This window comes from Chlorocebus sabaeus, chromosome 12 (assembly GCF_047675955.1).
Source record: "Chlorocebus sabaeus isolate Y175 chromosome 12, mChlSab1.0.hap1, whole genome shotgun sequence".
Classification (NCBI taxonomy): Eukaryota; Metazoa; Chordata; class Mammalia; order Primates; family Cercopithecidae; genus Chlorocebus; species Chlorocebus sabaeus.
Genome location: NC_132915.1, coordinates 36,365,321 through 36,377,609, shown reverse-complemented (window position 1 = coordinate 36,377,609; position 12,289 = coordinate 36,365,321). Strand labels below are relative to the sequence as shown.

At 39.1% G+C, this 12,289-nt stretch overlaps 1 protein-coding gene across 7 annotated transcripts in view; it reads right to left on the bottom strand.

The window, feature by feature from the left end:
* KDM4C (lysine demethylase 4C) overlaps window positions 1-12,289 on the bottom strand; it is a 414,378-nt gene that overhangs the window by 69,627 nt on the left and 332,462 nt on the right. The gene's annotated exons all lie outside the window — the stretch shown is intronic.

Sequence of the window (12,289 nt, the reverse complement as noted above, 5' to 3'; positions counted from 1 at the left end):
AACACCCAAACAGCATAGGGGCAAGTTAAGTTTTCCAAAGACAAGGAAATGTAAAGTGTTAAATGGTCCAATGTGGAAACTAGTGTTTAATAATCCAAATCTGAACCCTTCATGACTGACAAAAAAAAATATGCCTCCCAAAGGGAGAAATTGAAAATCACCCCAAAGGGCATAATTTGGTTGAATATCTATAGCTGATGATGCCTGTGGAAGAGAAGATGAAAATAAAAACAGCAATAATGATTACCACAATTCAAAAAGTAAATTGCATACAATTAGCCCTAAACATTATCGGTACATTTGTTATGAGAGAGAGAGAAAAACAGCTTCACTAAATGTAAGTTGTGAACTAATACTCGAGGGTTAGGAAAAAATGGCTGTAGAAAAACACAGGGTCAGCTCTGGAAAGCAGAAGAAACAATGATCAAAAGCTCAAATTTTCATTCCGAAGAGTAAAAAAGGTCTGAAATCTGATCAAATGTTGGTGCTCTTCTTTTACAGGTAGATTTTTTTTCCTGGGACAATAAAGGTACTTAAACTCAAACCCTTCTAAAAACTAATATTTTATCAGAGACTTGCAAGAACCAATGTGCATTTAACTCCTAACTCTTCATGTCCTGACATCTGATCAGTGACTTAATCTTTTAGATTCTGTCTCTTAATCTTACCCTGATCTCTCCCTACCATCCATACCAACTGCCACTGCCTCCGTCCATGGTGTCTTGCCCAGCATCGTAATGGATTCCCAACGTGTATCTCCATCCTTTATTTCATTCTATCTCCATTTGTCTTCCCCAAAGCTGCCAGAGTGATTCTTTACAACATGAATCTCATGTCACCACCACAGTACTTAATATCCTTCATATAATTAAAGGTTTCTCTTTATCTCCAAGTCATTCCAAAAAAAAAAAGGAAAAGCATTAGGTGGAAGAGCAAAGCTTATAAAAGGCCCTTCATGATCTAAGTGTTACTTCTCACTAGTCCCCATAAGGACCCTACACGTTAAGTACTTATGTGATTTCCTTATACATCGAGATTCGATGTATAATTAAGCATTTTTAAGTGGAGATTGAGGATACAGCTTAGCTGATTAAAAAAAAAAATCACACACAGCTGGGCGCGGTGGCGCATGCTTGTAATCCCAGCACTTTGGGAGGCCAAGGCAGGCAGATCACAAGGTCGGGAGATCGAGACCATCCTGGCTAACACGGTGAAACCCCATCTCTACTAAAAATACAAAACAAAACAAAAAAAAATTAGCCAGGCGTGGTGGCGGGCGCCTGTAGTCCCAGCTACTCGGGAGGCTGAGGCAGGAGAATGGCGTGAACCCAGGAGGTGGAGCTTGCCATGAGGGGAGATCGTGCCACTGCACTCAGCCTGGGCGACAGAGAAAGACTCCATCTCAATGAAAATAAAATAAATAAATAAATAAATAAAATAAAAATTAAAAATCACACACATGTATATACACACACAAATAGAGAGAACCATAAAACTAAAAAGACATCATAATCTGCCTAAGAGCACGATTTAATATTCTATCATGGTATCTCTTAGAAATCCATGCTATCAGTTTCATTACATTGTTCGTAATTTTTAGTATTTTGGTATCTTTTTGTCAGTTCCAATTACTTGAAATGTGATGGCAGATACAAAAGCAAAAACTCCTATTAGGAGCCCTAGGCATTTTCAATCTTTTAAGAGTCTAATTATACAACACAGAGGTCAGTGTTTGAATAAGTTAAGATATTGACAGGTATATAAAAGGTGAAATGATGTCTTATTTTCCTAATTAAATAAGATCTTTTAAGAGTAGGACAGAGTGTTGTGACTTAGCTAATTAAAGCATTGGTATCTCCCAACCTCCATCACCATTAACTTCCTCACCAAAGGATTAAGAAGACAGAATACACTTAAGCCCAGAGAGGATTCAATCCTTGGAATCTAAGGAGAGACTTGCCCTATTCCAGGAGGACCAGAAGTGGTGACTTCTAAGGACAGAACCACAGTTTCCTCAGAAAGTCAACCTAACAATAAACTAATACAACTCAATGCTTTGCAAGATGTTTATTCAGAGTTGAGAAGACTTAAACATCACATAGGTTCTTGCAGAGACACAGAACCCACAACGGGAGCCGTTGTGAATGCATCCTATAAGACAGTTAACATAGTGTTTCAGACCCCCATTTTCATTTGCTTGTTGCTAAAATGGTTTTTTCCCACCCTGGCAGAAAAATCTCTGGAATTTGATGCCTACAGATACCTGGGCTACAGAATGGAATCTAGTAGGTTTAAGACATCTATGTGCACTTAAGAATGTTACAATGAAATACGTGCTATGAAAGAAGTGAACGAACCGCTACCTGGCACTAGAATAATATGAACAGGCATGGTACAATGAATGAATCATGCCTGGGGACAACAGAGAGAAGAAAGCTTTAAGAAAAGCAAAGACGGACTGGATCAAGGTGGTACACTCAATCCCTGCTACCATCTATCCAGGCCCAACCCCTACATAACTATGTAGGAAAAAGGATGAAGCCAAAACAGCACTGACAAATAAGAGACAGTGCCATCAGAGGACCAGAAAATTTATGGAATTCCTAGATCATGGGAAACAGGTGGAATTAAACCAACAGAGAAACCAAAGAAGATAAGAACTAATGCAAAATAAGTGTTTGGCAAAGAATATCCTTTAGGCAAAGGATACCAAAGGAATAAGAATAATTCTCAGCCCCAAAGCCTCAGAGCCACCCCAAACCAAGTATCCACAATAAAAAAAGAAAAACAAGAAAAAAGGAAAAAAAAAAAAAAAGAAAGAAAGAATCCATAATTAAAAGAAGCAGAAACCCTGGGTCAACATGAGGTCGTTATTTTAAAAACAGTGCCACTCAGAATGTTTTTAACATGATGTTTCTAAAGATCTTAAGGCTGGGAGTGGTGGCTCATAATCACCTATAATCCCAGTACTTTGGGAGGCTGAGGCAGGTGGATCACCTGAGGTCAGGAGTTCAAGATCAACCTGGCCAACATGGCAAAACCCCGTCTCTACTAAAAATACAAAAATTAGCCAGGCGTTGTGGTGAGCACCTGTAATCCCAGCTACTCAGGCAGCTGAGGCAGGAGAATCACTTGAAGCCAGGAGGCAGAGGTTGCAGTGAGCTGAGATCACAGCACTGCAGTCCAGTCTGGGTAACAGAGTGAGACTCTGTCTCAAAAAAAGGAAAAAAAAAAAAAAAATCTTTATGCATACTAAGATTTGGTAAACACTGCTATAGGACAGGTGGGCTAGTTAACGTTTTCTCTATCCCTAGTCTACTGAGAAACTGACAATTCTTTGTAAATTTTATATTAGAGACAGGGTTTTGCCATGCTGCCCAGGCTGGATTTCAAAATCCTGAGCTCAAACAAGTTGCCTGCTTTGGCCTTCCAAAGTGTTGGGATTACAGGCATGAGCCATCATGCCCAGCCTTGATTTTGCCTTCAGAATAAAGCCATGAGAATTACCAGAAAACCAAAGTAAATCATATGCTAGGGCAGAGCTCCTGTCTCATCTGAGAGTCAAGGCTAGAGAGGGAAGTAGAAAAAAAACCTTGAATCAACCCCAAACTCAAGATAAATGAAGTTTCTGTATAAAAATATATATTAAAAATAAAAATTTAAAAATAAAATAATAAAATTAAAAAATAAAATTGGAAAAACTGAAAATTGAAAAGTGTGTGTTCTGTAGGGAGGGGAATGAAAGAAGGTTAGAGAGCACAGGATTCCAGGGAGCTGATCGCCCAGCCAAAAGCTGTTAGTGGGTATCTCTCACAGGACAGTTCTGACAAGGCTGATGTCAAGAAGAGAAGTGGCTCTGTTCTGCCCCAAGGTTCTAACACATCTGGGTGGGGCCACTGAATTTGCATTTTTAACAAGTTTCCAGTGATACTGATGCTGTTGATCCACAGCTTACACTTTGAGAACCATGAGGTTACAGGGTTAAAAAGTGAAAAGGTGTCACTCATGCTGACAGCTTCTAGTACAAGGGAGTTAAGGAAGCGCAATGATTTTTTTTCACCTATTCTTCAGTGTCAAGGGCTGAGAGAATCCTCAGGCCAGTGTGATTTATAGAGCACTGTACTTTCTTGGGGGACTGGATTTCCATACTTATTCCAGTGGCATAGGCCATTAAGGCTACTAATGGATTGCAGAAGTAATGAAGTATCTGGCAATGAGGCTTTGTGTATCATTAGATTTCCTTCAGCATCCAGCTTGGCAAAGGGCATCAAGAAATGATGAGCTGTGAAGGAGCTGGAGGTTCAAAGCACATCTCCTTCCCCTTTTTCCTGTTAATATGATTTCTGACATTATTTTGTTGTTGTTTTGCCAGTTTTATGATTCTTTTTTCTTACACAAATAGGCAGGTAATTCCAAAACAGGTGTGAATGCTTTTTAATTGTTGTTTCATGATCAAGTCACAGGCTAATGATAATGATACATTAGCTAATTTCTTTTTCCTTTTGCCCCCTAAAGACACTTTTTCTAAGCAGCAAGTTAACATTCCCAGCTCAAACAGGGAACAATGTTTGGCTCAACAGACATCACTATTGCTGCAGGGAAGTCAAAGGATTGAGACTAAAACCTTCAGTTTGCTCCAAGTCCTTAAATACAGGGTTCGTAATAGAATCCTTTGATTTTTAACCCTACCTGTAAGACTTATGTTCTGCTCATTCGTATTCATTAAGTCAATCACTCATGTGTCAATACTGGCTAGCACTGGGGGAAGTCTGAGTTCTACAGTAAGGAGGATAGTCTAGTCACAATAAAATGCAGAATGGAACAACTGCCATTTGAGAGTGAGATTCAGAAGGAGAAGAGAGAGTAGATTAATAAAGAGAAATCAATTTATCTAGTCAGCTAAAGAGTGCTGGGGAAGGAAGGAAATGGAGGATATTGAAAAGCAAGGTCCCCAGTGCACTGACACCACAGGGTTTGGGCTGTTTTGTGAGAGGCAGCAATTAATATGCAGCCTCATCCACATATGAATGATATGATAAAACAAATCCTGTTTACTTGGGCAACTGATCATAACATGATAAGTCCTCTGTCTCTCTTCCCAAAAAAAGTTATTTCTTATGCACTCCGAGTTCAGAGCATTAAAATAAATGGCTCATAATGCCAAGTGTGTTGAATTAAATCCTTATCATAAATAAGGTATAAGAAGCCATTTATCTCAAGGCTTTGTGTTTGGTAAGATTCACCCTGCAAAAGGTGAGAAAGCTAAGAAAAGTCAAGTAGCGGGGAAAGGCCAGTGGGATGAGCTCAGCTAGGCCAAGAGACAGAGCTAAAAAAATGGACAGAGTTGGCCAGGGATCAGATATAAGGTTACATGTATTCACAATAAGGCTAATGAGTCACTACTGGCACTGAGAAAATGTTAAATAAAAATCACAAAAGAATTCTAGAACTTGAAAGGCCAAGGCAGTTCAGACACAAACCGACAAATTAACAAATGACTTGTGAAAATACTACGCCAACAGCACAGTCATATTTTGTTTTATTTTGGATCAACAGATACATCACAAGGAAGATCAAGTATGAATCCTTTCGGAAGCACCTTTTAAGCCAAGTAGCAGAACACTGACTGTACACATAAACAGCCACTAACTATATGACTGTTCCCTTAATGCATATAATGTATTATTTCACTCTTTCAGCCATTTCAATACTTACTAAATATCTTCTATGTATGATCATTTTGCAAAATGCAAAGGTAGAAAAATGAAAAAGATATACAATCCTTATAATTAAGGAGCTTAATTTGGTATAAAAAATAGCTATAACAAAAGCTTTACAACCATAATCACAATAGGAAAGATAAAGTACTGACAGATTTAAGAGACGATTGAACTGGCAGGGCAAGGCGAAGCAGCATGTGAGCCTCACTGGGTTACCTACCCCCACCCAGCCCTCAAACCATTCTACTGAGCAGATCTAGAAGATGGGCAAGAGAGGATGAACTTCATGACAGCTACCTGAGGGGCACTAAATACAGAACAAGGAAGCAGGTATGACTCTACTTTGATGACTCAGGTCATGGAGGAGCCCATGATGTGGCAGGAGAGTGTAGGCAGCTCGCCTCTGCACCACTCTGAACTGAAGGCCAAGAGTCACCGAGACCAGACACAGCTGGATGAGTTCCATCCTGATGGCTCCCAAGAACTCATAATAAAGCAAAAACAGGGTTTCTCTCAAAGTTTTCTGTAATTAATTTCTCGGAGTTTAGACGCTGTGTGCAGTGCGTCGGCACCAGGTCAGCTGCTGCACTGGAGGGTTACTGGCAGACACGCTGAACGCGGGATGAGTCTGCAGCCGCAGGGACCCAGGGCCTGCCTCATGGCTCAGAGAAGCTACCCAGCAGGGTTTTAAAGGACTAAGAAAGCCATAAAGAAGAGGTAGACTGTGAGCTTACCCCGAAGGACTAGCCGGCTTCAGCCACTGCATGTAGGAGTGGGATGAAGAAGGAGGAAAAGCATTCTAGATGGAAGTAACAAAGCTCAGAAGCAAAAAAAAAAAAAACATGAGCGAAACGGAGTCAGGAAGTATGAGCACAGCCAAGGGATGGCAGGTTGAAAAGGTGGGATCCTGAAAGGCCTTGGACTGTACTCTGGCACAAACTTCACTTGCCCTGGTGAGAGACTCACTATCGCTTATTAGTAGCAGCTAATTTTTAGGTGGAAATTAGGAATACCATTTTATTATAATTCTCTGAGTGGCTCTGGGTTAAGCCTCAGGCAATCAAGCAATTCTACAGACAACCCAGAAAATCAGCATCATCTTTAGCTGGAAATGCCTGTTGGTCAGGCATGTCTCTTTGTCCATCTTTTTGCTCCTTTAGAGTGGGACAAATTCTAACCTGCCTTTTTATTAAAGGCACCTGTCACAGTATACAAGCTAAGTATCTGGGGAGTACCTCGACCAATTGCCATACTCCTCTAGTCTCCCAAGTAGGGAGTATGTAGTACTTCCTAGTTGTCTGTGAATTCAGACAGATCTGGTTGGGAACTCTAGCCTGGCACAGGAATAAGGGTAAGTCACCGAAACTGCAAAATTAACATGGTCCAAACAGACAGAAGTGAATGGGTGAGAAGGTTGTGGGTGAAACAGGCCAGTCTCTGGATGCTTCCTGGCCCTTTCTCTAGAGCCCTCTTAGCAGAAAATAGTGCTTCCCCCTGCACTTAACTACCTGTGCTGTGCAGAAAACGCACACATAAAAGGAGCATTTACAAAGAAATTAAATATTAAAGGCAACAAAACAATCTCAAGTTGAAAGAAGCACTTCGCTGATAGCATACAGCAGCATTTGCTGATGAATCACAAAATAAGCAATGTTACGTATGTTGAAAAAAATTACCATTTTTACTTCTCTCATAGCCTGTTTGGGTTCTATCCTTTATTTCAAATTTAAAGGGCTAAAGGGGCACACAATGATAGCATATAGACAGCTTTATTCTGAATACTTATTAAGTGCCACTAAACATCTTTCAGCTGACGGGTGGGGAAAGAAAGCCTCCTAAACCACAAAATAGGTGTTATCTAAGTACTTCTGTATTTGCATTTTTATTTCTTTTTATGTTCCTATTAAAGAGCATCTATTTCCTAAAGGAAATTTCATTATTTGAAATTACTGTTTACAGAAATCCTTACGCTCATTGGATAAAGCATTTATTAGTTGAACTCAGAATTACTGAATTATTTGGTTAACAAAAGTCACTCTGTCCTTTCTGCTACAACCGTACCCTGCTAGAGTCACTGATGTACATGCTCTCCACCCTATCAAAATCTACCCAGATTGGTTTAATTACTTATTACTTAGAAGAATTTCTTAACTCTATTCAACTTACCTAGTTTTAGATCTCTCTGAATTCATGTTGGAAACCATAATATTTTAATGATTGAATTCACATTAGTTAAATTAAAGGACACATAATTTTCCCATATGGCACAATTTAGGAAGGCTGGCTTACAAGCTCTCTATTGCTCCAAGAACAAGCAAAAAAAAAAAAATCTGTATTTATTATGAATATCAGGTATGATTTCCTATTGGCATTACGGAAGCAAAGACTAGTACACATTTTCTATTTATTTCTGGTCTTGGACCTGAAGGCCTAAAGGTATCTGAGAAAAAAAAAAAAACAACAACAACAGGATACATCAAAGATAAGAACTAATTATCCTTAGCAATATTTGTTCTTGGGCAGTGCAAATATCCAACAGCATGAAAGGTTGCAGTTGTGGTTTGCTGACATTTTTTCAGAGAGGAGTGTATAGTTCCTTAAATCTCTGTTTCATGTATATTTATTGAAACACATTCATTTATGAGGACCGGGGTGGAACAGTAAAGATATCTCTGATTCATGGATGTGCAATAAAGAAATTGTGTCCCACAAGTGAGTTTCAAGCACCTTCATCCTGTCCAACTTCCCCCAGGCATTTTTTAACAGTTTAGATGAACCTTTGTAGACATTCCTGCTATATATACTTACCTTGGTTACAGTGGTTGGGAAAAGGAACAATAAAAAGATCTCATTTTTCTTTGATAACTACACAAGCTGCTATGCTGGGGTATTCTTCCTTTTCTGAACACTAGAAGCTATCCCAAGGCCCCTGAGTGCATCTGACCCTTATTAGAAACTATCACCCATGAATTGTTCTGTCTGTGACCTGCCACAACCTCTTTGCTTCTTGTCTTTCAATTATGCTATCAGCAGCCCACATTGAGGAAATTTATGATTGAGTTGAAATACCCACACACTGTGTCTCCAAATAAAACTGAGGAAGCAGTGATGAAAAGCTATAAAGTCAACGCAGTGCGGACATGTCCCGGGTGACCTTTCAGAGGAAGCGCCTTTTCAGGGGAGACAACTGCGGCCGTGAGAAGAGTTAACTCAGTATATGGTTCCTCTGTAAGGACGCAGGCTGTCCAGTCCAGAGCCCATCCCTTCTCCTGTAGCCCCCAACCACCACCTTCCTCTACGTTAAGGATCTGAGATGGTTGCTACAGGAGAAAAATCACGCAGCAGGAGTTTGTGGATTTGTCTTCTAGATGAGATAAATTTGGGGTTTCCAATCTTAAGTGGCCCTTAAGGTCACTTAGAAATTCCTTTTACCTTTCCCAACTTAAGGAATGGACAAAAGGTAGTAAAACAGGCTCTGTTAAAGCCTGAATCCTAACCCTGCCACCATGTGGCTTTGCACTGTATTACTCATCAGGACACTGCTTCTAGATTATCCAGGCCAACTTCCTTTGAGGACAAGTAAATGGTCAATATTTTTGCAGTGATCTATTTGTGATTAGAACAATGGGTCACTTCTCCAAGTTTAGTTGCTTCACTGGATAGGTAAAGATGGTAACAGCACCTATTCCTCATGAAGCTGCCCTTAAAAAAACAGCATACATAAGAGGTTAGCACAGTACCTGATACACAGTAAAAGGTAAATAATGCTGCCCTTATCCTTCAATAAATCTGTTTTAAAACATTACTTCTCTTCAATCAGAACTAAAGTCCTCACATTCTAAAGACAGTCGTGCCTCTTCTTTCACCTAGATAATGCCAGTCATGGGGCATGAAATTCCTCAACTTCCCTCCCCTCTACCTTCAGATCCACAGATGGTTTCAAAATATTTATGCTTATAATTACTTAGACATTATACAACTAAGTACATCTTCTTACTTAATGCATTAATAGACTGCTACAGTACAAATTAATTTTTATCATATTTTAATAACCGTACTTCAATATAATTGTTTCCACTGTAATCCTGTGTATTTTAAATACTTAAAAGTATTTTTCTGAGAAGAGGTCCATACGCTTTACCAAAAACTGCCAAAGGAGTCCAAGACACAAACACAAAAAAACCCAGATGAAGAACAATAAAAAATGCTGACCATCCAATGCCAAATGAGAAGCGTGGATTATAAGTTACATGAATACAGTAACAATAAACATGTACCTATGTGAACAGAGATAAAATGAATAAGCAAAAATGAAGAACATCATGGTGTAATTAGGGGAAGCTTGAGTTTTCCTCTTTCTTTTTTTGTGTTGTTATTTTACTATTTTTATAATAATAATGAAAAAAGATGGAGCATAAACCCTGATTATCTTTAGAGTTATTTTATTCGTCATATTGTTTCAGACTCAGAACTGGCAGATTCACTCTCACAATGAATCAACAACACAATGCTCTACCCTTCATTTTCCTGTGTTTCTTGTTAGCCATTAACAGGTCCTCAAAAGAGGGGTGGCCATAACAGAGGAGTAAGGTAAATGCAAACATGCACACTGTCTTCATGGAAGTAACACCACTCCATCTACATTACCTACAATGTTTTTTTCTATCATGAAAAATTGGATGACTGACTCCAAACACATATTGGACAAGCCCAGCAATTAACTCTTTAGCCAAAGAGTGAGAACATTAACTTTTAAAAGTTCATTTCAATCAAAAGTAAATATTTTGTGGACGCTAGGCCATACTTTTTCTTGGCATGACTTTTATAATGCACTTTCCATTCTCCCTCTATTTCTTAATGGAATTTCCTCAATATTTAAAAATTCCATTTCTATGAGGTCTCTTCAAACAGAACAAGCAGATGTGTGCAAGAACACATTCATACTCTAAAAGACGTGTACTGCTTATGTTCTGGCTCACTGGCAATCATAAAACCGAAGTGTGGTCTTCTATCATCTCCAGGACTTTTCTGAAAGACGAAGATTACCCAGTCCATCCTGGAATTCCTATGCCTCCGTTTCTCTACAGGTGCCTATGGATCAATAGGAAGCCCACGGAAGAAAAGCCCAGCAAGCTTCACGGCAGTGAAAGACAAAGTGCTTCTAAGTGTAAGTACATATATATTTTAGTGCTTCAACTGCGAGGCCAAAGTGGTAGTTTTCAGTGATAAATTATGAAGAGAAACATCTTTCTCTGGAATCCTATCCAAACAACCCTGGTCAGATTAATGCAAAATGAGGACAGAGAAAGAAGAGTTCAAGGCCTCTAGTTTTTTGTAATAACGGTAACACTTGGGGTTCATGATACACTCACTGCCATCAAAGCAAATTTTCAGGCTAACTCAATACCCTCACCCCCACCTGGCAGAGTAAAGGAGAGTGCGTAGGAATCCCAGCTCTCCCACTAAGATGCCGGTTACCATGTCCCTCTGAGCCTCAGGTTCCACAGCTGTACTTCAGAGGATTACTGTGGTCATTAATGGAATAATGGATACAGAAGTGCTCTCTAAACAAAAAAAGGCATCACGAACACAGTCATTCCTACTATTTTCTTTTAAAAATGAAGAAGAAGAAAAAAAAAAAAGAAACAGCAGAATGTAATAATACATCAGTTCTTTTCAGTTTGCCAACACAAAAGGCCAAAGAGCTTGGGTATAAGATCCCCAACACAACGTAATAATACATCAGTTCTTTTCAGTTTGCCAATGCAAAAGGCAAAAGAGCTTGGGTATAAGATCCACATGGGGTTAAAAAAAAAAAATCAGATCACCCCAGTTATCAGGGGTATATATGAAAAAAGGACAAAAAGTAAGTGATGTTAAACAAATAACACTTCAGGAAACAGTACAGAGAAGCACGTGCTGAGCCCAGGGTCTGAGACCTGTGTCAGCACAAGCATCACCAACTCTTCTCCCTTCTTCTGGACCTAATCTCTACCAGGTTCCCTGGTCAAGCCTGCCTCAGCACCATGTGACTTTTCCCGCCCATGTCTTCCCAGTCTCAGGCTGATATGTTCGTTCTTCAACCCTTGCTTCCCATTTTCATGGCAAGTGTGATGGCCAAGGTTTAACTCAATATTCTCAGTCTATGTTTCTCAGATTTATTTTTGCAGAGAGAAAAAAATATACTTGTCAGATTCAGGGTTTTCAGCCAGGACTTTGAAGTATTTTGTTTTTGTAGCCATGTTTAGTAAATTATTTTTTATAAATACATTCACTAAAATCACACATCTATGTAACTCTTAACAAAAGATAAGAAACTAGACATCTGTGCCCAAATATATTTCTTAAAGTATAGGGAATGTGTATTTCTGCCATTTCCTAGAGGAAAAAACTCTTTGTTTAAATGATTTTAAGTATAAAGTGTTTTCATGAAAAAAAATTCTATAGTAACAGAGTGGAAAAATTATTGTATTCTATTACCAGACTTGTGTAAAGTTTGCCGAAATCTTTTTTTTTTCTTTTATTGCCTATGTTTATCCAGTTGGCCAAAATCTTCCCCACAGTTTTCA